The following is a 24,189-nucleotide window of genomic DNA, read 5'->3' on the forward strand; positions in this document are numbered from 1 at the left end:
TGGACGCCACCTTCTCTGGTCCCCGGGCATCCAGTGTCTGCAGAACTCTCCATATCTTGCTCTGCCTTGGTCTTTGTTTTTGAAACTTCAGAGCCCGAATCCACCTGGCCATCCCTGGATGTGGCTGTGAGACATGTCATTCTCTACCCAAACCCTAGATCCACTTATTCCTCCTGGGGAGACTCTTTTTCCCACCAGCTTTATTTACTGAGCTCAGTGAAGGTGAGTGAGTTCTAAAGACTCAACGAAGGGTGGTCTCTGAGCCTGAAATCTGGACTGAAAAGGGGTCCTCCAGTTACATGCCCCATGGCGTTTTCTGAGTAACATCATTGAACATCCCACAGTAACTCCCATCATTACTGACTAATCCAACATTGCGTGGGTTACAAACGCCCACCGTTACCGCAGTAACCTTTCCTGCCTCTCTCCGCTTCTGGTTTGGATAATTTAACTTGCCGCTCCAAGATTTTCTCTGGAATGAGCAGGGATGACTCATGTTATTGCCCTAAAACCCCACGGAAATGTATCGCCACTTTCTTCCTTGCCAGTGTGATAAATCTGATTATAACTTGCGGATGGTCACTCGTGGCTATGCAGTGGTTTAAAATGCACTGAAAGATTCATTCAGCTAAACCGAAGTTGTCAGGTGGATTGCCAGAGGGAATTCTCGTTGCAGACACAAGTTGTGTTATGTCTGCTGTAGCCTTGTGGCGGCTTTCAAATTGCTCTTAGGAAATAAATCCATTAATCAGTATGGACCTCCCCACTCGCTCTGCTAGGCTCCGGGCTCCTTGGAGGTGCAGTGTATGTCCTAGCCCTGTCTCACAGTGTCTGGCAAGATATGCCCTTGATAATTATTTTTAATTTTTTTTAACATTAAATTCTTAAAAAATAGAATCACCAGCTATCACAGCTGGAAACGACCTCAGAGAGCACCTCCTCCAGCCCCTAGATGCAGGTGCTGAGGACCAGAGAGGGACAGTGATAGATCCCAGGTCACACAGCGAGAGCCAGTGAGAGCTGAACATGAGCCCTGACTCCTGACTCCCAGCCCAGGGCTCCGACTCTCCTTCGTGCTTTTCTTGGCAGCTCCTGTCAAGGAAGGATGCGAGGAATTCCAGTTGGGCTTTATTCTACTGATTTACAGTCTCTTCTGAGTAATAAGTTCAGCTTGTTTAGTAAGTTCAGCTTCAAAGTAGGTCAGGGATTTTATTTCTGTGCATGGGCCATTAGCATTCTTAAGTGAGAACACATTTTTTTAACTGAGAAAATATCCTCTGTGTCGATGAGGCGCTCCGTGTCTGCCTGTTTTCTAAGCTGTGTCAGATCCTTTTACACCACTAAGCCCCTGTGAGGGGGGCCTCCCAGCCTCTGGGCTTCTCAGTGGGGGCTGAGGCTGGGTGGGAGGGACAGGGAGGGGACCACGTGCTCTGGAGGGACCCCAGGAGCTACAGCCCGTGGAGCGGGAGCCAGAAGGGCAAGGTGACTTCCGCGGGCTTCTCAGGCTGGTGGTCACATTGACATGAGGTTTATGTTTTGTTTTGTCAGAGCCGATTCTCTGAAAAACCCCAAACATGAGTTTAGAGAGGGTCGAACGGTATGTCAAGAAATCTCTCAAATCTCTTGGGACTTAAGTGCCTTCCCAAATCCTGTCACTCAGTGGCCAGGCTCGTGGAGAAGGAGTCTGGGATGCAGATCTTGCTGCTGTTTGTCAGGAAGAAGGATCGGGATGTGCCGGGTGGGGAGCTGGGGGTGGAGGGGGAGGAGGGGGACATGGCCCCTCATCTATTTAGGGCTGCTCCTGAGGATAATATTAATTTTTTATTTTATTTTATTTACTTACTTATTTATTTGGCTGTGTTGGGTCTTCGTTTCTGTGCGAGGGCTTTCTCTAGTTGCGGCAAGCGGGGGCCACTCTTCATCGCGGTGTGCGGGCCTCTCACTATCATGGCCTCTCTTGTTGCGGAGCACAGGCTCCAGACGCGCAGGCTCAGTAGTTGTGGCTCACGGGCCCAGTTGCTCCACGGCATGTGGGATCTTCCCAGACCAGGGCTCAAAGCCGTGTCCCCTGCATTGGCAGGCAGACTCTCAACCACTGCGCCACCAGGGAAGCCCCCGGATAATATTAATTTTATATTTTTTAGCCATGATCTGAATTGTTTTGTGGGCTCACTCCTTTGTCAATTGCCTTTAACCTAAATGGGGCTGGTAATGTAATAAAAGAAAAATGGTTTCTATTCAGAGTTCCTGTGTAAGGCACTGTGCTTGGCACGGTGAGGAGTGTAAAAGCAGGACTGGCCGTTTTCCCCACCTTGCAGTGACTCTGTGGTCAGGGAGGAAGGCACAGACACAAACAACCGGTACCATGCAGAGTGTAATAGGGCAATAGTGGGTTCCAAGGCCTCCGGCAGAGTTTCTCACACATCAGTCTTTTCTGTGCCCCCATCACAATTCCTTTTCCTTATCTATTCTCTCATTTGTTTGACACTTTTGCTTTTAAAAAAAAGATATACTTCCCTTGTTTTTTCAAATGAGAATTCATATCACCATAATTGCTCTATCACTGTAATGAACAGAAGTCTGATAGGTTTCTATTACAAGCAAAAGTACATCTTCAGCTATTAAACTAATTCATAGATAAATGCCCAGTGGTGTGGACCTGGCTTCATCACAGGGACCACACTTCGGAACATGTCAGGGAGGCTTTCTGAAGCAGGTGAAATGTTAGCAGGGCCTTGAAGGGTGGAGCTCTTTTAGCAAGAGCATAATGACCCTGAGTATTTCATACATGATTCAGTGTAAGTATGTAGGTTATCTCAGTGCACAAGGATTTCGTGGGGGTGTAGAATAAGGGGTGACATATTGGCCCCTTAGGACTGCTTTTTACTGCTCTTAGGTTGTTGGCAAAGGAAATAGCATGAGATTGGATTTCTCCACCATCACTCACCTTCCCTGCCTCGTTTTTCATGCATTTCACTACATGTTGGGTTAATCAATTCAGGGCCATCTGTGAGCGTTAGAACTCCTCTCTGGATCCCAAGCCAGGAGGAGGCAGATAGATGAGGAAGGCCATTCATTCATTCATTCATTCGTTCATTTATGTGTTCATCCACTGCTAACCCTAGTGCTGGAATTACAGACATAGACATACATACATTATTACTAACTAAAGAACAGGATGGTTGAGGGATCACCCAGAGGCCATGCATATAATGAGTGTTCAGGACATTTTTATATTTTATTTATTTATTTATGTTTGGCTGCGTCAGGTCTTAGTTGTGGCACGCGAAATCGTCGTTGAGGCACGTGGGATCTTTCGTTGCAGTGTGCAGGCTCTTTGTTGTGGCACGCGGGCTTCTCTCTAGTTGTGGCATGCGGGTTTTTTTCTCTTCTCTAGTTGTGGCACGTGGGGTCCAGAGTGCGTGGGCTCTGTAGTTAGCAGCACGCGGGCTCTCTAGTTGAGGTGCGCGAGCTCAGTAGTTGTGGCGTGCAGGCTTAGTTGCCCCGCAGCATGTGGGATCTTAGTTCCCTGGCCAGGGATCAAACTTACGTCCCCTGCATTGGAAGGTGGATTCTCTACCACTGGACCACCAAGGAAGTCCTTCGGGAAGTATTTTGATGAATGAGTGAGTGAATGGTGCAGCCCAGTGGTTCTCAAACTTGGCTGCACATTGGAAAAAAATGGGGAGTTAAAAAAAAAATAAAACAACACTGATGCCTAGGCCTCACTCCAGAGATTTTGATTTCATTGGTAAAGGGTTGAGACCTAAAGGGCAGGGGCTTCAAAACCTTTCCAGTTGATTCTAATGTGCAGCTACGTTGAGAGCCACTGGTGCAACTGCTAAAGATCGTTTTTAAAGAGTGGGATAGCTTAATGCATAGGTCCTTTAGTAAAAATAGTGCTTGGGACTGTGTGGGGGATGGACTTGGAGGGACCCAGGCCGTTGGCCATTTAGGGTGAGCAGAGTTTAGCCTTCTCAAAGGACTCCTGTGAGCATGAAGCCCTGCAGAGTTTTAATAGCGATCTTCCCATTTCTTCGAGGGGCTCCATTTATGCTTCTCTCCTGCAGAGGAACTGGTTACTTTAGTTTTTGAATTGGCCTTGAGACCCCCGGATGTTCCCACATCAGCCTTCTGCACAGAACATCGGTAGTTTGGGGTCAGTCGTGAGTACATCCTAGCTGTTGGGAAACCTCATTGGGGTTTCCAACTACGAACATGTAATCAAAGTTATATTTCCTTTCCTTTAGGGGAATCAAAGGTAGGAGAGGAAATTCACGGGGCAATTTAAAGAGACCACAAAGGCCTTCAAGCTGTGAAGAGCTCGGTAGGAATGATGCCATCAGATATCAATTCTTTAAAAAAAAATGTTAATACCTTGGGAAAATTGCTACATTAAACCTGTTTGTCCTTTGGTATATGTGGCTTTAATCAGATTGCTTTCCTGATTAAGATCTAGATGAGGTTTTCGGCAAGATTTTTTAAAACTTTGTGATTACTTGTATGTGTTTCTCCTCAATGAAGAATGGCAGCAATTTCACGGAGGCCATCAATGTGCCCCATTGAATAGGCCAAGATATATCTCTGAAGGAGGGCAAGCTTTCAAATTCACTTCTCATTTTATTACAACTATGACTACAAAGGTGAGTTTTAAACATGTCCTCCATTTTATATCACCCCACTAAGAAATAAAGAGGCAGATTTTAGGGCTAGCTTTTATTAGTAAATGATACTCTGCCTGCTAGAACATTTGAATTCATAATACCTAGGTCTAGACCCCTCTGTTCTGCCCCATGGTTTTGTCCATTTTCCATTCAGTTCCATCCATGCAAACATCCATCCGTATCTTGCTGAAAATTCCTTCTTTATTTGAAGTAATTTGAAAATTAATACTTTCATAAGTATCACTATCATATAGTATATGGAAGAAATATCTAAAATGGCCAGATGGTAATTCCCTTGTTTGCTTACCACTACAAAATAAAACACTGGGCTTACCAAGTGTTCAAGTACATTTTTAAGTGCATTAAAATGTCTCCTTTGAGGGCATCCTTCAATTACGTAGGCGGCCTTCTTTTATTTTTATCTCAAATAGATATAGCTGTGTCTTCCCCAGTCTTTTGCCTAGTTTGTGAGCTTCAACTTCAAAGGTAATTCTGAAACTGATCTTAAAGAAGCTTCAAGCATTTCTGTGTGTGTGTGCGCGCACGCGCATGTGAGCGTGCACACGTTTTGATTGTGCCTCTTTATCATACTAACTTCTAGCCAAGACTTTTCCCTTTTCAGTTACAAAAAAGTCTGGTGATAGTCCTCCAAATTATTAGTTATCTATGGAATATGTATGGTGTATCAGTCACCTGTGACTACATAAAAAATAACCCCCACATGTAGTGGTTTAAAACAACAAGTTTTTATTACCTCACGGGCATGGGTCAGGAATCCTGATACAGCTTGACTGGGTGATTCTGGCTTGGGGTCTCGCACACGATGCAGTCCTCTTAGAGCTTGACTAAGGGAGGATCTGATCCCAGGTGCACTCACGTGGCTGTTGGCAGTCCTCAGAAGATCCTGTTAAAAGATCGCTTACATGGCTGTTGGCCTCAGAGCCTCATTAGCTGTTGGCTGAAGATATTATTTCTTTGTGATGTGTGAGTCAACATATAAGATAACTCACAACATGGCAGAGAGAGAGGGGAAGGGAGGAGAGAGGAAGGGGGAGAGAGAGGGGGTGGGGGAAGGGAAAAGGAGACAGGAGAGAGGAGGGAAGGGAGAGAGAAGAAGAGAGAGAAGAAGAGAGAGAAAAAGGGAGGAGGGAGGGATAGATAAGGGGAGAGGGGAAAAGAGAGGGGAGAGGGAGAAAGAGTGGAAGGAGAGAGAGGGGGAGAGAGGAAGAGGGAAAGAGGGAGGGGGTAGAGGAGGGAGGGAAGGGCAGGAGAGAAGGAGAGAGGGAGTAGGGAGAGAGGAGGAGAGGGAAAGGGCATGCAAGATGGTAGTCTTCTTGTTACCTAATCTCCGAAGTACCATCCGTGCGTCGCTTTTGCTACACTGTTTGAAGTGAGCCAAGAGGTCTTGCCCACTCTCAGAGGGGCAGGGTTGCACAGAGGTGTAGATTCCAGGAGTAAATCACTGGGGTCATTTTAGAGACTGCCCACAACCATTGGGGTGGTCCTTAAATGTAGCCGCAAAAGTGGTGATCTTTGGCAGATGTTCAGGATTTTCTTGTGCAAGAAATACTGAGTTTTAGCCCTTTGCAGCTCTACAGTAATAACAGTCACACGTTAAATAAGTATCTCAGTATATCTTACACTGTCCAGATTGACAGCTGCTTAATACTGATCACTAATTGAATTTGGCGTGGTGTTCCCATCTTCTTCCTAGTCAGGTTCAATGAGGGGATTCTGAAGGACAATGCCGTGTTGGATCCATGCCTCCCAGGTTGTTCTGAATTTTTCTATCTTACATCTTTTTGATAGTTCGGAGCATATGCTTCCTGTTTCCCATTTTTAACTATCCATCATCCTGACTGAAAACATAATTTTAAAAATATTGTACTTCTAAAAAATAAATGAAGAGTGTCACTAAAACTTTCAAAGCAAAGCAGACATATTTTTTCAACATTTCTGTGTTGAAATGAGAAACCCGCTACTACGCAGGATATAGAGCCAAGTATAGTTGTATGTTTGTCAACTGTATGTTTGAGCACAGTCAGGAATCTGAACTGATTTGTGAACACTGATGAATTTGAGTATAATAAAAAGCAAAAAATTAACACAGACTTGACATCAAAAGCATTATTTATAGCTGAAAAAACTGATAAATTGAACCTCATCAAAATTAAAATTTTTGCTTTGGGAAAGCTCATGTGAAGAAATTGAAAAGACACGCTATAGAGTGGGAGAAAATATCTGCAAACCACCTATATGACAAAGGACTAGTATCTAGAGTATATAAAGAATTCTTAAAACTCAACAGCAAAAAATCCAAACAATCAGTAACAATAGTCCAATTAGAAAATGGGCAAAAGTTATGACCAGACATTTTACTGAAGAAGATATACTAATGGCAAATAAGCACATGAGAAGATATCATCCATTATGGTAGTATAAATTAAAATCACAATGAGATAACACTACACACATATCAGAATGGCTAAAAAAAATGGTAACACCAAATGCTGGTGAAGATGCAGAAAAACTGGATCGCTCATACATTGATGGTGGGAGTATAAAATGTTATAGCCACCCTGGAAAGCAGTTTGACAGTTTCAAATTCCATATGACCCAGGAACTGTACTCCTTGACATTAATCCAGAGAAAGGCAAACTTCCAGAAATCTGTACAGTTAAAATTGTTTATAGCAGCTTTATTTGTAATAGCTAAAAACTGGAAACGGCCCAGATGTCCTTCAACAGGTGACTGGCTAAACAAACTCTAGTATGTCCACACCATAGAACACTTAGCAATGAAAAGGCATGAACTATGGATGTAGACAACCTGGATGAATCTTCAGGGAATTATGCCAAGTGAAAAAAGCCAATCCCCAAAGATGAGGTATCGTCATTTTTGAAATGGATTAGTGGTTCCCAGGGGTTCACGGTGGAGTGCAGGAGTGAAGATCTAGTATTCATTTTATATTTCCCTGCATTTTGTTTGCTAATATTTGTGTAGGACTTTTGTCTCTATGTGTATGAGAGAGATTGGCCTGAAAGTTTCTTTTGTCGTGATATCCTTGTAACCTCTTCGTGTGGCGGTTATCTTGGGCTTGTAAAGTGAGTTTGGCAGTACTTCTTTTCGTATTCTATGAAAGAATGTGTCTCCAGGCGGTAATTCCTTGAAACCTTCTCATGTGTGTAAAAGTTCAAGCTTATTTCGCTCTATATCTACCAGTAGAATTTTGTCCTATGAAGATGTTCTGTCTAAAAACTCTGTCACTTTGTGGATCCCTCGGAAGTTGCTTTCTATTTCTTTGGATTCCCTGTGCCTGTATTTGAGAAGTACATGATAAAGATGTTAGAAATATCTAGAACGGTGCCCAAAATTTGCCTTCCGCTCCTTGTCTCCTCTCTTCCCTGCCCTTATATGCTTTACCTGGCACAGAAGTACGCAGCTGCAGGGACCCTCAGTGGACACCAACATGAAGCCCTTAACCCTGTTCTCAGAGCCCAGCGTCCTCCTGGCTGAGTCAGAATTGTGACCTTTGGGGATGGGGACAGTGGCCCATGGTTGGTGGAGCCTTACATTATTGTGTTGTTTCAAAGTTCTTTCCTCAAGAGAAAGTTCTGCTAAGTCTCTCTTTAGGCTGGATGTGGCAGAGTGCAGAGGCAGCGCTAGAGGAGCCAGGGGGGATTTGGAAGAGGCTGATTTTTCAGTTCCTTTACATAAAGGGGCCAATCATCTCTTAAACTCTCCCCACAAACTGAGCAAGCTGTTATGGATAAGCCTCTTAATCCATCTGGACACCCTTTCCTGACACTTCAGAGCAGTCAGTACTTCTAGTCACTTCCAGCCATTTCAGCAGCTTAGAGACTAATTATGCATCTCCCCCCTGCACATAGGGATATGCCAAGGAGAGAAATTTGCAAAATAACAGTATCGCTAAAGCCCCAGCCCTTTCGTTCACTCACTGTGGCTGGCAGTGTAATAACCGATGAAGCTGCCTCGACTCAGGTTGTCCTGAATCTCACATTTCTTTCCTCCCTCCCATCACCCCCTCTTCCTCTATTCCAGCTTTTCTCAGACGTGTTCTGTTAAGACGGCTGCCATGTTTCCACCCCTGGTGCTTGTTGAATGTGAGTTGCCCGTCCTGGTGGGAGATGAATGGCTTCCTCATGCGTGAAGCTGCAAATGATTTCATCGCTTGTGCTACCTGAGCCCAAGATGCCCCAAGCGCTCAGATGCTCCGAGTGGAGATCACAGGAGGCTTGAGAAGCTGCGTCCAGTGGCCCATTAATGGAGAGGGCTATGAGGTGGGGAGAAGGACCAGCATAGGAGGTCAAGTGGGATGGGAGTAACTCACATTTATTTAGGGCAGGTCTTGTTTCAGGCATTTACATTTGATCTTCACGAGGACCCAGTGAGATATGATCCATTACCCTGGTTTTACACATGAAGAAACTGAGGCTCAGAGGAATTATGTAACTTGCCCACAGTCATACAATTATAGAGGTTGTAAGCCAACCTCTATCTGTTGGACCCAACGATCTTGCAATTTCAATACACCATACTGTCCTTTGTAAGTGAAAATGAATATGAAAATGCAAAGGGATGGAATGAAGAGTATTGGGCTTATCATGAAGAAGTCGGTGTAGTGCACTGGGACGCTGGGCAGGGAAAGTGAAGTGGACCCCCGCTTATATGGACTGGGGGAGCTTTGTGGAGGGTGAGGGGAGACTGTGGCTCCACCGGCGTGCACGTGCCCAGTAGTGACCCAGCCTGCTGAATCCTGGCCTTATACTGGTCCCATCGTCCCTTTCCCCTTACATCCATTCAGTGACCAAGTCCTTTCCAATCTCCTAGCCCCTCTGACTCTGCCTCTCCAACCCCATGGTCTTTATCTCGGTCCAGACCTCCATCATCTCTCCCCTCGGTAATGGACACGACCTCCCCCTGGCTCCGGTCTCTCTCCTTCAGAGGAGGACTCAGAGGAGGTGTCCCAAGAGACCATGTGTCTGTGTCACACCACTGCTTACAAAGCCTCAGGCTCCTCAGGAGGCCCTTCCTGATCTGGTCCCTGCTGACCTCTCAGATCACCTTGCTGCCGTCTCCCTGACTTTCATCTCTGTTGCGGAGGATGTGCCATTCCTGAGCGGCCCAGGGTCTTCTCACCTCTGGGAAGCCTCCCTTCTCCCTAGGTGCCTGTTAGACTCTCTCATCCTTTCATGATTTCATTATTGGATTTCTCCAGGAAGCCTTCCCTCACCTCCTCCATCTGATCTCCCCCTTGTGTTAGTTTCCTAGGGATGCTGTAACTAACGACCACAGACTTAGTGGCTTAAAACAACAGGCGTGTATTGTCTTCAAGCTAAGGAGGTCAGAAGGCTAAAATGGGTCAGCTGGGCTGCATTTCTTGTGGCTCTAAGGGAGAATTGTTCCCTTGCCTTTGTAGTTTCTAGAGGCCGCCTGCATTCTTCGCCTTGTGGTCCTTCTCCATGTTCAGCTGTGCAGCCTCTTTCAGTCTCTCTCTGACTCTGATTCTTCTGCTGTCCTCTTTCACGTATAAAAATCCTTGCGATTACATCAGGCCCACCTGGCCATTCCAGGATCCTCTCCCCACTCAACCACCTCCTCAAAGGCACTCCCACCATGTAAAATTCTGGGGATTAGGACGTGGACATCTTTTGGTGGCCATTATTCTCTGCGCCCCAGTCCTCTGTGTGTCCACAAGGGCCTGCCATTGTTCAGCCTTTACCACTTTATTCTGCATCTCATTGATTTGTGCATCTTCTTCACTCTCCGGTCTCTTTGGTTCCTCCAGGGTAGAGAGAGCTGCTTGTTTTGACTCACTATCCTCAGAAGGTAGAAGCATCAGCTCTTACTACATTTTTTGTTGAACAAAAGACCTTTTCTCCTTGGCTCCCATCTAGCTGCCTCACTCTCTGGCTGACTGGCGTGTTGAGGACACTGGGGCACTTTCGTGCATCAGTTAGAATCACAGACTGGAGCAGGGCAGCTGGGTATCCCAGTGCCACCACATCCTAGCTGCATGACCTTGGACAAGTTACGTAACTTCTGTGCCTTCATTTCCTCATGTGCAAAATGAAGATAACTATAATATCTACCTGTATCAGTCAGGGTCCAGGAAGGAAACCCCAAACTATGCTAGATATTTCAGAGAGTTTTTTTTTTTTTAATTAATTAATTAATTAATTTGGCTGTGCTGGGTCTTAGTTGCGGCACACAGGATCTTCATTGCAGCATGTGGGCTTCTTAGTTGTAGCATGCGGGAACTTTAGATGCAGCACGCAAACTCTTAGTTGCGGCATGTGGGATCTAGTTCCCTGACCAAGGATTGAACCCGGGCCCCCTGCATTGGGAGCGTGGAGCCATGGCCACTGGATTACCAGGGAAGTCCCTCAGACGGTTTTTATTGAAGGGAATTACACAAGTGTTGGAAGATTGCTGGAGCAAATGTGGGACACAAAAATAACCAGGAGATGAAGGAAGCAGCTAGGGTCAGGGTAACAGAAGCGAATAGGTGGGGCTATGGGACCTGGGAGTCTGGAGGAGGGGCCTTGCTGGGCTGATGCTAGGACATCCACATCACAGGCTCCACAGATGGTACCACATTTGTCAGGGGGCCCGGCCAGCTTCCTCTAGTACCTTCAAGAAGATTCTGTGCTACAGGGGCCTCTGATTCTGAAGATGTAGAACCCGGGCTCTCCTAGGCCCCTCTCTGGGGGAGATAGACTCTTGATTCATACTTTCTTAGGACTCTTGATTAGCAGGTGAGGAAAGAAAGGCCCTTCTAGAGTGATGACTCCGCTCTTAATTTTGGGAAGTGGCCCAGCAAAGCGTCATCTCAAAAATGTCGAGGCTGTCGGGGAGAAAGAGGAGCCAGGAGCAGACAGAGTGTTGCAGATCACAGACTCTCTCCTGGTGCTAAGTCATTGCCGAATTATGCATTTTTAAATGACTTCATTGGTTGCAGCACGACTGTGTGAAGTAGACCGAGGCTGAGCTCGTAAATGTATTTGCTTGTGGAAGAGCTGGCAGGAGTACACACTGAGAGGACTGTGGCCCCTTTTCATTCTGACACAGCGAGGGGAATGCCTATAATGTGATCTTTGTGTCTCTCTATGGGGGGCACAAAATGGGGGCACCAGCTGTTTCCCACCCATTGCTGACTAGCTCCACCGACTGCTGGTTGGGATGAGGAAGATAACAGTAGCTAACACAGTGCACTTGTTATGTACTGGGACTATTCCAAGGGTATTGACTGCAATACCTTACATAATCCTCATGGCACCCTCCGTGGGGGAGGTATTATTGTTGCCCCCATTTTACAGATGAGGAAACTGAGGCACAGAGAGGTTAAGAAACTTGTCCTGGCCTTCAAAATATCTTAATTTGAATTTCTCCAAACTGAGAACACCCTGAGACAAGGGTTTGCAAATAGTTTATTTGGAAGTTGAAGGGAACACTGCTTGAGTGGATGGGAAGTGAGGCAGGAAAAGGAAGGAAGGCACTAATGCAGTATGTCCAGAGTCCTTATAAGAAAAGGGAAATTTGAACACAGAGACACAGACACACAGGGAAGAAGTCCATGTAAAGACAGAGGCAGAGATTGGAGTAATGCATCTCCAAGCCAAGGAAAATCAAGATCAGGATCAAACATCGGAAGCAAGGTGCCAGAAGAGGCAAGGAAAGATTCTTCCCTGGAGCCTCTGGGGGGAGCTTGTCCCCTCTGACACCTTGGTTTCAGACTTCTCACTTCTAGAACTGTGCGGCAATACGTGTCTCTTGCTTTAAGCCACCCAGTTTGTGGTACCTAGTTACAGAAGTCCTAGGAAATCAGGACACTTGTCTTTGGCCACAGGGGAGCTGCTTGGCTGAGGGGCAATGCCTGCACCCCTAGAGCAGCCCACATCCAATTAATAGCACAGGCGTACAAAAGGCTGCCCCCCTTGCCGCAGTGAGGGGCCGCGAAGTGGTGCATTTTGTGCTCCAGAACGCCCCTGGAATCAGGATGACCTAGTCTGCATCCAAAATCATATCCTTGCTTCCATAGTCTGCCTTCTTCTGAGAACTCTCCTCCAATCAATCACTGCACAGAATCTTCGTCTCAAGCTCTGCTTCTTGGGACCCTGGGCTAAGACACGCTGGAGCACAGAGAACACAGCTAGGAGGGCATCCCAGAGGAGAGCTCACGCTTTTTTTTTTTCCCCCCACAGAAGTCAATTTATTTTTTTATTTTTTATTTTTTTTTAACTGTAGAACCAGCATGTTTTTTAATTTTATTTTTTTATTGAAGTATAGTTGATTTACAATGGTGTGTTGGTTTCAGGTGTACAGCAAAGTGATTCAGATATCTATCTATATCTATATATGTATTTTTTCTTTTTCAGATTCTTTTCCCTTATAGGTTATTACAAAATGTTGAGTATAGTTCCCTGTGCAAAGGTCCTTGTTGGCTATCTATTTTGTATATAGTAGTGTGTATGTGTTAATCCCGAACTCTTAATTTTTCCCGCCTCCCCTTTTCTGCTTTGGTAACTCTAAGTTCATTTTCTATGTCTGTGGGTCTGTTTCTGTGTTGTATATAAGTTCATTAAAAAAACAAAACAAATGAGAGCTCACTCTTGACAGACAAGAAAAGGTGAGTCACCTGAAGAAGGGGAAGAGCGTTCCAGCAGAGAGACCAGCACAAAAGCACCTCCTGCTACCTCTGCGTCACTTGTGTGTAAAGCTGTGGGTGGAGGGGAGCTTAGTAACCATGGAACCTGGAAAGGTAGGGAGAGGCCCTCTCTTGGAGGCCTATATGACACCCTGGTCTCCTAGGGATGTTTCAAAGTGCTGTCTCACCATTAAAACTCTTCACCAATTGTGTGGACACCTAGTCGTAGCTAATTGTAGGGACTTCTGCATCTGGCGGGGAGCGCTCAGTGACTTCCCATGTATCTTCCACATCTGTGGTTCTCTGACAGTTGACTCATGCTGCTGCTGGGTTAACAGAGTACTGGCTAGTTACCGGCTCTGGCTTCTCCTTCTCACCAAGACCACTTCTCTGTGACCTTGAAAGATAAATCACTTCATCTTCCTCAACTGTGGGGAATCCTAGTAGCAGGAGATAGTATAATGTAGTGATTATGAGCGCTGCTCTGGGATCTTCCTAAGTTTGAATCCTGGTTCCTTTTCCTACTAGCCTTGCAACTGTGAGCCATTAGCCTCCTTAAGCTTCAGGATTTTTAAAATTAATTTTTAAAACTGGGATTGATAATAACCCCTGCGTGAAGGGTGTGCCAGGATTGAATGCGATGAGGCAGGTAAAGTCCTTAGCAGAGTGCCTGGCGCGCGGCTAGTCCTTGGCGAGCACTTTCATTCTGTTGAATTGACAGGCTGGGGAGCTGACATAGAAGCACGCTTTTTGTGTCAATACTTGCAGCACAAAGAGGGTCTGTGCAGTGTTGAGGAAAGAGTGCAGACTTTGAGAAGGCCTGGCTTTGAACGTAGCTCTGCTCACTCACTGTGTGAGATTAGGCAGGCTACCTAAAGTAGCTGAGCCTTGTGGCCTCCTCACCTGTAAAATGTCTGCTTTGCGGGGTCATCGGAGGAAGAAAAATAATGAAGAAGCAGGTAAAGTGCTATAAAATAGTAGTTGCTATGATGAGAGGACCGTTCGGAAATCAAGTCTCAACTTATGTTGGAGACCTCTGAGCAGTGCCAGAAGCGGCCAGGATCTCTCCGTGTTAGGAGCAATGGGTGGGGAATTGGCTTGGCAAATGGACACAGTTCTGGTTCTTGATTTCTGGTACCTGGTACCTGCTACCTGGGCAGATGAGAGGGGAGATTGACTGTAAATACTCCTAGTGGTGGAGGGCATAGAACCCCAACAGAGGTCCCACCCGGTTAGAAAAGCTCAACGTATAAGAACACTTATTTAAAATGCTTGTCTTGGAGAAAAGACAGCCTCTTCAATAAGTGGTGCTGGGAAAACTAGACAGCTACATGTAAAAGAATGAAATTAGAACACTACCTAACACCATACACAAAAATAAACTCCAAATGGATTAAAGACTTAAATGTAAGACTAGACTCTATAAAACTCTTAGAGGAAAACATAGGAAAAATACTCTTTGGTATAAACCACCGCAAGATCTTTTTTGACCCATTTCCTAGAGTAACGGAAATAAAAACGAAAATAAACAAATAGGACTTAATTAAACTTAAAAGCTTTTGCACAGCAAAGGAAACCATAAATAAGACAAAAAGAATGGGAGAATGGGAGAAAATATTTACAAATGAAACAACAGACAAAGAATTAATCTCCAAAATATACAAACAGCTCATGGATCTCAGTATCAAAAAAACAATATAGTTAAAAAATGGGTGGAAGACCTAAACAGACATTTCACCAAGGAAAGACATACAGATGGCCAAGAGGCACATGAAAAGATGCTCAACATCACTAATCATTAGAGAAATGCAAATCAAAACTACAATGAGGTATCACCTCACACCAGTCACAATGGCCATCATCAAAAAAACTACAAACAATAAATGCTGGAGACGGTGTGGAGAAAAGGGAACCCTCTTGCACTGTTGGTGGGAATGTAAATTGTTACAGCCACTGTGGAGAACAGTATGGAGGTTCCTTAAAAAACTAAAAATATAACTACCATGTGACCCAGTAATCCCACTACTGGGCATATACCCTGAGAAAACCATAATTCAAAAAGAGTCATGTGCCACAATGTTCATTGCAGCCCTATTTACAATAGCCAGGACATGGAAGCAACCTAAGTGTCCATCGACAGGTGAATGGATAAAGAAGGTGTGGCACATATATACAATGGAATATTACTCAGCCATAAAAAGGAACAAGATTGAGTTATTTATAGTGAGGTGGATGGACCTAGAGTCTGTCATACAGAGTGAAGTAAGTCAGAAAGAGAAAAACAAATACCGTATGCTAACACATATATATGGAATCTAAAAAAAAAAAAAAAAAAAAAGGTCTGAAGAACCTAGGGGCAGGGCAGGAATAAAGAGGTACACATAGAAAATGGACTTGAGGACAAGGGGTGGGAGGGTGACGCTGGGGCAAAGTGAGAGTAGCTTCGACATATATACACTACCGAATGTAAAACTGTTGGCTGGTGGGAAGCAGCAGCATAGCACAGGGAGATCAGCTCGGTGCTCTGTGATGACCTAGAGGGGTGGGATAGGGAGGAGGGGATGGAGGCTCAAGAGGGAGGGAATATGGGGACATGTATATGCATATGGCTGATTTGCTTTGTTGTGCAACAGAAACTAACACAGTATTGTGAAGCAATTATACTCCAATAAAGATCTATTAAAAAAAAAAAGCAGTTACATGTACACCTTCCCTGTGCCCCAGCAATTCACTTCTAGAGAAAGAAAAACATATGTCCACAAAAAGGAAAAAAAAAAAAGTCACTTTGACTCCCGTGTTCATTGTACCATTATTCTCAGTAGCCAAAATGTAGAAACAACTCAAGTGTGTATCAACAAATGAATGCATAAACAAAATGTGGTCTATACATACAATGGGATATTATTCACCCATGAAAAGGAATACATTTGTGATATATGCTACAATATGGATGAACTTGAAAATATGCTATGTGAAATAAGGCAGTGATGAAAAGACAAATATTGTATGATTCTATTTATATGAAATACCTACGTAGGCAAATTCATAGAGACAGAAAGTAGAGTAGTGGTTCCCAGTGGCTGGGAGAAGAAGGGGATGGGAGATATTGTCTTATGTTTACAGTTTCTTTTTGGGGTGATGGAAAAGATTTGGAAACACAGAGCAGTGATGGTTGCACAACAGTGCGAATGTTATTAATACACTGAATTATACACTGAAAATGATTAAAATGACATTTTATGTCATATATATTTTATCATAATAAATATTTTTAACCATCACCCCCCCCCAAAAAAAAGTAAAATGCTTGTCTTTGGAATAAACACCCAGTTCAGGTTTATTAGAGGACATTCGTAGAAACACAAAAAAGAAAAGAAAACAGTACTCATTTCCTCACAATCCTAAGGAAAACACCAACATTTGGTCTATTTATGGCTAGGCATTTTAAGAGGCATAGGTAGGTGGGATTTTTGGGGTTCATTTTAATTTAGTTAAAATTGGACTTCTGTACCTTTGGAGACTCTTGTCTAAGGGAGAAACTATTCCAGAGAAATTTTTTGTGTCCATTTTCAGAATTATTGCCAAAGCAGGGGTTAACCATTCATAGTGAAGTTGCTTGCTTTTAAGCACAATCTAAATGCCATTGGGATTTCTGTCTTTTTATTTTAAGTTTGGGTTTTGTCTCCCATTTGGTGTGGCATGAGACAGTGATTCTCTTCTAGACTCTTTTCTGAGAAGGAAGAGTCCTGTGGTCGTAATTATCCCACAGGACCTATCCTTTTGCTATCCCAGTTCCCCCATCCTAGAGGTAATGGTTTCGACTCACCCCAATGTGGACTAGGGTCTATTTTCAAGTAATTTTTCTCCAAGGAAGGGTGTGTAGATAATATGTCTTCTGCATTTTTCAGAATCTGAAATTGTCTATCTTTTGGCTTTCCCAGTGCACCACAACTTAGCTGGCTATAAAATTCTTGGGACATGAAACATCCTCTTAAAACCTTGTGTGTGTGTTATACTATTGTGGTTGGGAATGCAGACTCCCCAGTAAGGCTTCCTTGGCCTTAAGCCTGGTTCTTTAAATTACTAATCGTCTGGTATTGGGCAAATTACTTATTCTGCATCTCTTTCTTCTGTTCAGAAACACGTGAATCACAGTATTAGCTACCCATAGAGTTGCTGTGAAGGTTAAATGAGTTAATATTTTAAGGCACTAAGAACAGTGGCAGGTGCATCAAAAATGGGCAGAACTCATTAGCTGCTGCTGCTGTCATTTGTGATGATTATTATTGTTATCACCTTCACCGTTATATCCCAGTGTTTCAAATTGAAATGATGAACTCTGGAAACTAATTTTTTAGTCTTTTTGTTTTGTTTTGCTGGAGATCTGTTTTTGTCTAGATGCTGTGGGAATTTTTCTTTAGTCTGGTATTTCAAAATATTGCCAGTATGTGCTTAAGTTTGAGTCTTGTCATTGATTTTTCCTGCAACCCACTGTGGTCTTCCTAGTCCACAAACTCAGACCTTCATTTAGTTCAAATAAATTTTTTTTTAGCTATGTCTTTGATTATTGTTCTGTTCCAGTTGTTTGATGCCTTCTCCCAAACACATCCAGTTCCCAGCTTGGATGTAAGTCCACTATTCTCTCTGCCACTCTCCTTTCTCTTTTTCACCCCTTTCTTGCCACCTCGACCTCTTATTTTGGGAAAACTTGTCCAATATTTTCTCTGTCCAGTAAAATGAGACATTAAATATTTATTGAACCTTGGCCATATGTTAGGCTAGGACACAAAGACTAATTCTAGTTGGCACGTACTGCTGGATTGGATGCTGTATCTACTTATTATGTCTTCTGCTCGGGGACCTCATGGGCCAGAGATGACTGAGACGGTGCAGTCTCCTACTGACAACACAGCCAGGGTAGAGTCAGTAAACATATCCACATAGAACCCCTATGGTCCTTGGCAGAAAATTCAGATACTTTTATAACTTGAACCATCTTTAATTCTAAAGATGAAAATACTGAGAACCACTGAGACTGGGTGGTATGTCCAGGGTCACACAGCTGACTAGTGGTGAAAGACAAAGAAAGGCAGACCCCGGCCCCAAGCTAGATTCCCTTCTCCTCTTTGATCGTCAGTGCCTTATTTTATGAAAGTATTGCATGCCAATGGGTAGAAAATCTAACCGTCATGATGCTTTTGAAACACCTTCTCTGTGCCTAGCCTTGTGGTCTGTGCAGCAGAATTGAAAAGAAAAACGGGCATGGTTTGGTTCAAAGCAAAAGAAACGATGTTCCAGTTGGGAAAAAATGTGTGCAAAAGTGTGGATGTGGGAATGATAAAATAGCCTGTGGGTATGTGTGGTACTTTGGCGGGTGGGGTAGGGTGGGGCATTCTCGTGGACTCCTATGGGTCAGTAAATGCAATGCAGTTGGAACGGTGATCAGGTGGGAGGCACAGGGTGATAGACAATGTCAGAGGCCAGGCTGTATTCACCTTAAACATGTCTCAGGGCTCACTTCACATCTTACTAACATTCAGTTTTTCTCAAAATATTTGATTTCTGTCTGGAGCAGGCAATACATAATCGCAAAGCTTGCTCTCCAGCTATTTGAAGCCCTGTTGCTCTCTGTAGGAATTTCCGGGGAGTCAAACTGTTATAAGTGCTCACAGCAGGAAAGAGAAAGACAGAATTGGTCTGGAGATTGCTGTCTGAGGATGAAGCAGAATTGCATTAAGGGGTCACCTCACCACCTACATGTTGAAGGAGAGCCTTGACCGGTCGGGGGCAGTTGCTGCCCAGGCCTCAGGGATGATGGTCCATGGGGTTCTTGTCCTCAAAGTGCTTTTATTCCTGGCCAGAGGGGGCCAGAGCCATCTCCCAACTCAGATCTCATCTCCCTGAAAACCAGGCTCCCTCCCTCTTGATTTGGTTCCAACCTTTGTCAGCAGAGAGGGCCATCAAATGTCAAACACTTCCTCCTCGCTCCACACAGCTGATGGTGTGGGACCAGGTAAAGAGAGAGCTTGGTCGTTTCATATGTGAAAAGACTCATGAATGAGAACTGATGTGTGCCTGAACAACATCTTGTTAAGAAAGTTCACGGCAATCAAGCATCTGATGCTGCTGATGGAATTGTGTGGACAGAAATGATACGCGATTAAAGGCTCATTCCCTCCAAATATTCTGGGGTTCAGTTCCAAGTAAGGTTTTGTGGCATTCTTCTTAATTTTGCTGGGTTACAGGCAAGCCATATTTTTGTTTGTTTTCCTTAGACTTTTATTTAGGTATCATTTACATACAGTGAAATACCTATATTTGAAGTGTAAAGTTTGATGAGTCTTACACAATTCTAGTCAAGATAAGGAAATTTTTATCACCCCAGAAAGTTTTCTTATGCGTCCTTCCAGGAAATCACTCCACCAGCGTTAACGCGGTTCTGGTTGTTATTATTTAATCACACAAATCAATGTGTAGTACATTTTAACACCCCAAAAAGTTCCATTATGCCTCGTCCAAGTCAGTACCTGTTCCCACAGGTAACTGTAATTCTGGCTTTTATCGCCATAGATCAGTTTTGCCTGTTCTTGAACTTTTCATATAAATGGAATCATTATGCATTCTTCTTTTGCACAACATAATTTTCTTTTGAGATTTGTCCATGGTGAGTATCAGTTGTTTGTTCCCTTTCCCTTGCTGCGTAGTATTCTGTTGTATGTATGTGTATCAGTTGATTGATCCATAAGCATCAACCTAGGCCTGGCTTGTCCTATGATTTTCTCCTCTTCAGCAGCTTCTCAATTAACTTCTTTCTCTCCTTATTCCTCTTTCTCTCAGTCCTTGAGCGAAAGCTGGAATGTGAGCTCCTGGCAACCAGGACTGTGTCTGTTTTGTCTACTGCTGTATCCTCAGTGGCTAAGACTGAGTGTGACATGAAGCAGATACTTGATGTTTATATAATGAGTGAATGAATAGGTGTGCAGAGTACATAGTTTTAAAAAATTGTTTACCAGTCTGGCTCTGGGTGGTACCTTACCAAGCAACTCAGAACTACAGGATTCCTAGGACAGTCTCTTTGCTCACAGACTTAATGTGAATTTCTGGCCCCATAGATCATGCCCAGATGTTCTCTGCAAGAGCTTCCCTAAGCTCTCGACTAGATTAGGCCCCTTCACAGGCCTCATAACTGTTCCTGTCACCCCATCATGACTCTCATTCCACGTTATTGTCAATGCCTCTTTAATTGGCTGCCTTACCCCGTGAGTCCGTGGGTACAGACAACCTGTATTTCTTTTCACCACTAAATTGCACACACTCAGCACTCTGTCTGGCACATGAGAGGCACAGAGTACACACTAGTTGGGGTTTCTTTCACAGGGAGTTTCTCTCTGCCAGGTTGTTCGTCTCAACACCCCACAATTAGACAAAGCCCTTCATGCAGAGAAGGATGGATTTGAAAACATGGCCTGTGCCCATTCATATGTGGAAGCCCTCATCCCAATGTGATGGTATTAGGAGTTGGGCCTTTGGGAGCTGATTAGGTTTAGATGTGGTCATGTGTGCAGAGTCCCCATTATGGAATTAATCCCCTTGTAAGAAGAGGAAGAGACCAGCACCATGTGAGGACACAGCAAGAAGGCAGCTGTCTGCAAACCAGGAAGAGGGTCCTCACCAGACACTGAATCTGTTGGAACCTTGATCTTGGACTTCTCAGCTTCCAGAACTGTGAGAAATACATGTCTGTTGTGTAAGCTACCCAGTCTATAGTATTTTGCTATAGCAACCCAAGCTACTAAGGCAGCCTCTGTGGAAGATTTCTACCTAAGTTATAACATTAAATGGGTAGAATCATGTTTTTTTCCTTCAAATGTTTTAGCCCAGATGTTGAATCTATGAACGTGCTGGGTGGGTCATAGTCATGGGAACCTAGACATTTACTTGGCGTTGTCCTGGGGAAATCTTAGCATGTTAATTTTCACCCAAACGCTTGCGAACCTGGAGCCTGGAAGTACTAGGTCTATGACCCCTACATCAAGTTCCATTTCCTTACATGATTGTGCTCCCAGCCTTTAGCCCCTGCAACAAAGGGTCAGGGTCCCAGAGAAGTGTCAGCTCTTAGGGGCTTGTGGGCTGTCATTAGAATCTCTGTGGATTTCCTTTATTTTCAGTATGGACTCTTCAAGGGTTCATGTAAGGGCTTCAAAAGGGTTCGTGAATTCCTGAAATGATGTACAGAACTCTAGGTAGTAGACTTATGTGCATTTTCCTGGGGAAAGTCTAGAACTTCTCACCACATTTTCATAAGGTCCTTTGTATCCCCCAAAGTTAAAGACTACTCTTTTAGACTTCCTTCAATGATCTTTCTGATTAATTGCTTAAACATCTGAAGTACAAGAGGAGAAAACGATGGGCGGGAATGCTACCTGGGCCCTGAGTTCCAAAGCTGCCTACACCTCCTTCTAGCTTCATGGCCTCTCCCTGGTCCTTGGTTTCCTGTCTGGTGACTCTGGTGGTTGGATTGGATGTCTTCATAGAGTTCTTGCACTGTCCGTCTGAACAGTTCATCTCAGGACAACTGATACAGATAAACACGGTCTTTCTGTGCATTATTTAAAAAGGTGGTACCTACCGAAAAAAATCTTTCTGTGTCTCATTCCTGTTTTTTTCTCTTTGAACCACTAGTACATGTGGCTTCTAAAGAATGCCATTTATAAATCTATAAATTACTAAAAACAGAAAAAACAAGAATAATCTGATGGCCTCTTGGTGCCAAGTACAGGAAACACTAGGACGTACTTCCTGACAATTCTTGAGGGGTCAGAGGGAAGGATAGTCTGCACATGGGCGTGTAAACTAGTTTGTCATTTGAGATGGAGACATTTATATCCTCGAGGGAATGCTGCTTACTATACTTGCACCTACCTTCAGAAATACATGAAAAGGGACTAAACATTTGGAAAGATTGATACTTTATTTTCTTTCTGGTGGTCAGCAATTTACTGCTAATGCCTGAAATAGGAGAGCAGAAACCATTGTGGAAAGTCAGTGGAAGAGAGTTAAATGTAGCCACTTGCTCAAGCCTTAAAGTATTAAAGCCTGCTGATCTTAATTCTGTCTAGGGCTGGTGAATAATTATACTAAGGAATTGGACCCAGTCATCACAGAGCTATAAAATATCACCCGTGGGGCCTCATTGGAGACTGATGGGAACTCTGGAGAGTTGATAATGGTGATCAAAGGGTCTATATATTTAAAATGCACAAAGGATGAGCCCAGAAATTATCTGCCTGCCAACTTAACTTCCCTACCTGGAACAAATTATCCAAAAATCAATTTGCAAACACCTTTGAGATAACAAGGCCTTGAGTAATAACCTCCATGGCTTTGTAAAGAGAAGCATCTAGCTTGACTAATCTGCTTAATTTCCTTCTCTGACCAAATGGCAGGCTATAATAGAGGCAATCTGAACTTGTCGCTGAAGATTTGCTTCGAGTCACACTGAGAAAATATTGTCCACCTCTGCTTCATAATGATTATTCTCTTTCTGGAGAATCTTTGTTGCTAGATAATTAATTAGAAAGAAAACACTGAATGAGCCCTGTCTATCCCAGAGCTGTCACCTGAGTTCCAAACTGAAACTCATACCTGCCTTAGCCACCTGAATAGCTCAGAGGCTCTCCAAAAGTTCTTGAGCACAGCTACGTTATACTCCACCCCCAAATGCCTTCCCCACCCTTCACTTCCTAGTTCTACTCCAAGAATCAATAACTTGTTCATACCCTTTGATAGATAATCCCCTTCCTGGAAGTTGGTCCTAGGAAAATATGAGACGAGATGGAGTAGAATCATTTGCACAAAGATGTTCATTGCAGCAAACAACTCATGTGCCCAACAATCGGAGAATAATTAGTGGAATTATCTGATGGACTGTTCTATCACTATTAAAGACAGCGATGGTAAAATCCACATAATATATAAACAAAGTCCTTTGGATCTAATAAGTGAGGGAAGGAAAGAAAATCTACATTGGGTCTATGTGTTACTGTAACCACAAAAAAATGGTTTAAGTATATGCGTAGAAATTGGAATGGAACATGGAGAAATAAAAATGGTGATTATATTGGGTGGTAGGGAAGGGGGCCTATTTTCTCTTTCTTCTCACTTCTTTATTGTTGTCCCGCTGCCATTTTTTGCTACAAATAAAAATAAATATATCCACATTGATCTGTAGAAAATGGGTATCGAGAGGCAAACAGCTTTCCAAAGGGAGAGCTGGTCTTGAAAGGCATCAGATGTGGGTTCCATCCTGCCTTACCTGCTCCACTGTCTTGGTTAGGTGATCTGATCACTTGGGTTCTCAGTTTTTTAATTCATTAAAACGGAGGTGATAATGTCCCAAGAATTACACAAAGTGATGCAGATGAGATTTTCTGGTAAATAAGGATAAAGTAAATGATAATTCTCCAGTGAGCTAAAAATTGCCAGAAAGAGGCCATCATTAATGCTTGCTGAAATTCTGGTCTGTTTAGCTGAAGTTATAGAACTTAATGGAAAAGAGATGGCAACACATAGGAGATCCAAGATTATTCAGCATGACTTTTCCCTTGACCCTTGATTCCCACTGGGGTCACTGTGGCCAGTGCCCCTCTCTCTGCTGGAGGAAATTGCCAGGGTTGAGGAAGAAGCTGAATTCCTGCTATGCCATCATCCCTTTGCTACTTAGGCTCCTATCACTATTTGGAAGAACATCCACTAACAATCTATGTGTTCCTATAAAAGAAATGTTTATAAACTCCTGACTCTCCTGGGTTTTGAACCAAACTCCGCTTTAGTAAAGGCAGGTTCTCATTTGAGGTT

General features: G+C 43.8%; 1 protein-coding gene across 15 annotated transcripts in view; it reads left to right on the top strand.

Annotated features, from left to right (window-relative positions):
• Positions 1-24,189, top strand: part of PTPRT (protein tyrosine phosphatase receptor type T) — a 1,098,035-nt gene that overhangs the window by 472,467 nt on the left and 601,379 nt on the right. The gene's annotated exons all lie outside the window — the stretch shown is intronic.

Source organism: Balaenoptera borealis, assembly GCF_965194805.1.
Source record: "Balaenoptera borealis genome assembly, chromosome: 16".
Classification (NCBI taxonomy): domain Eukaryota; kingdom Metazoa; phylum Chordata; class Mammalia; order Artiodactyla; family Balaenopteridae; genus Balaenoptera; species Balaenoptera borealis.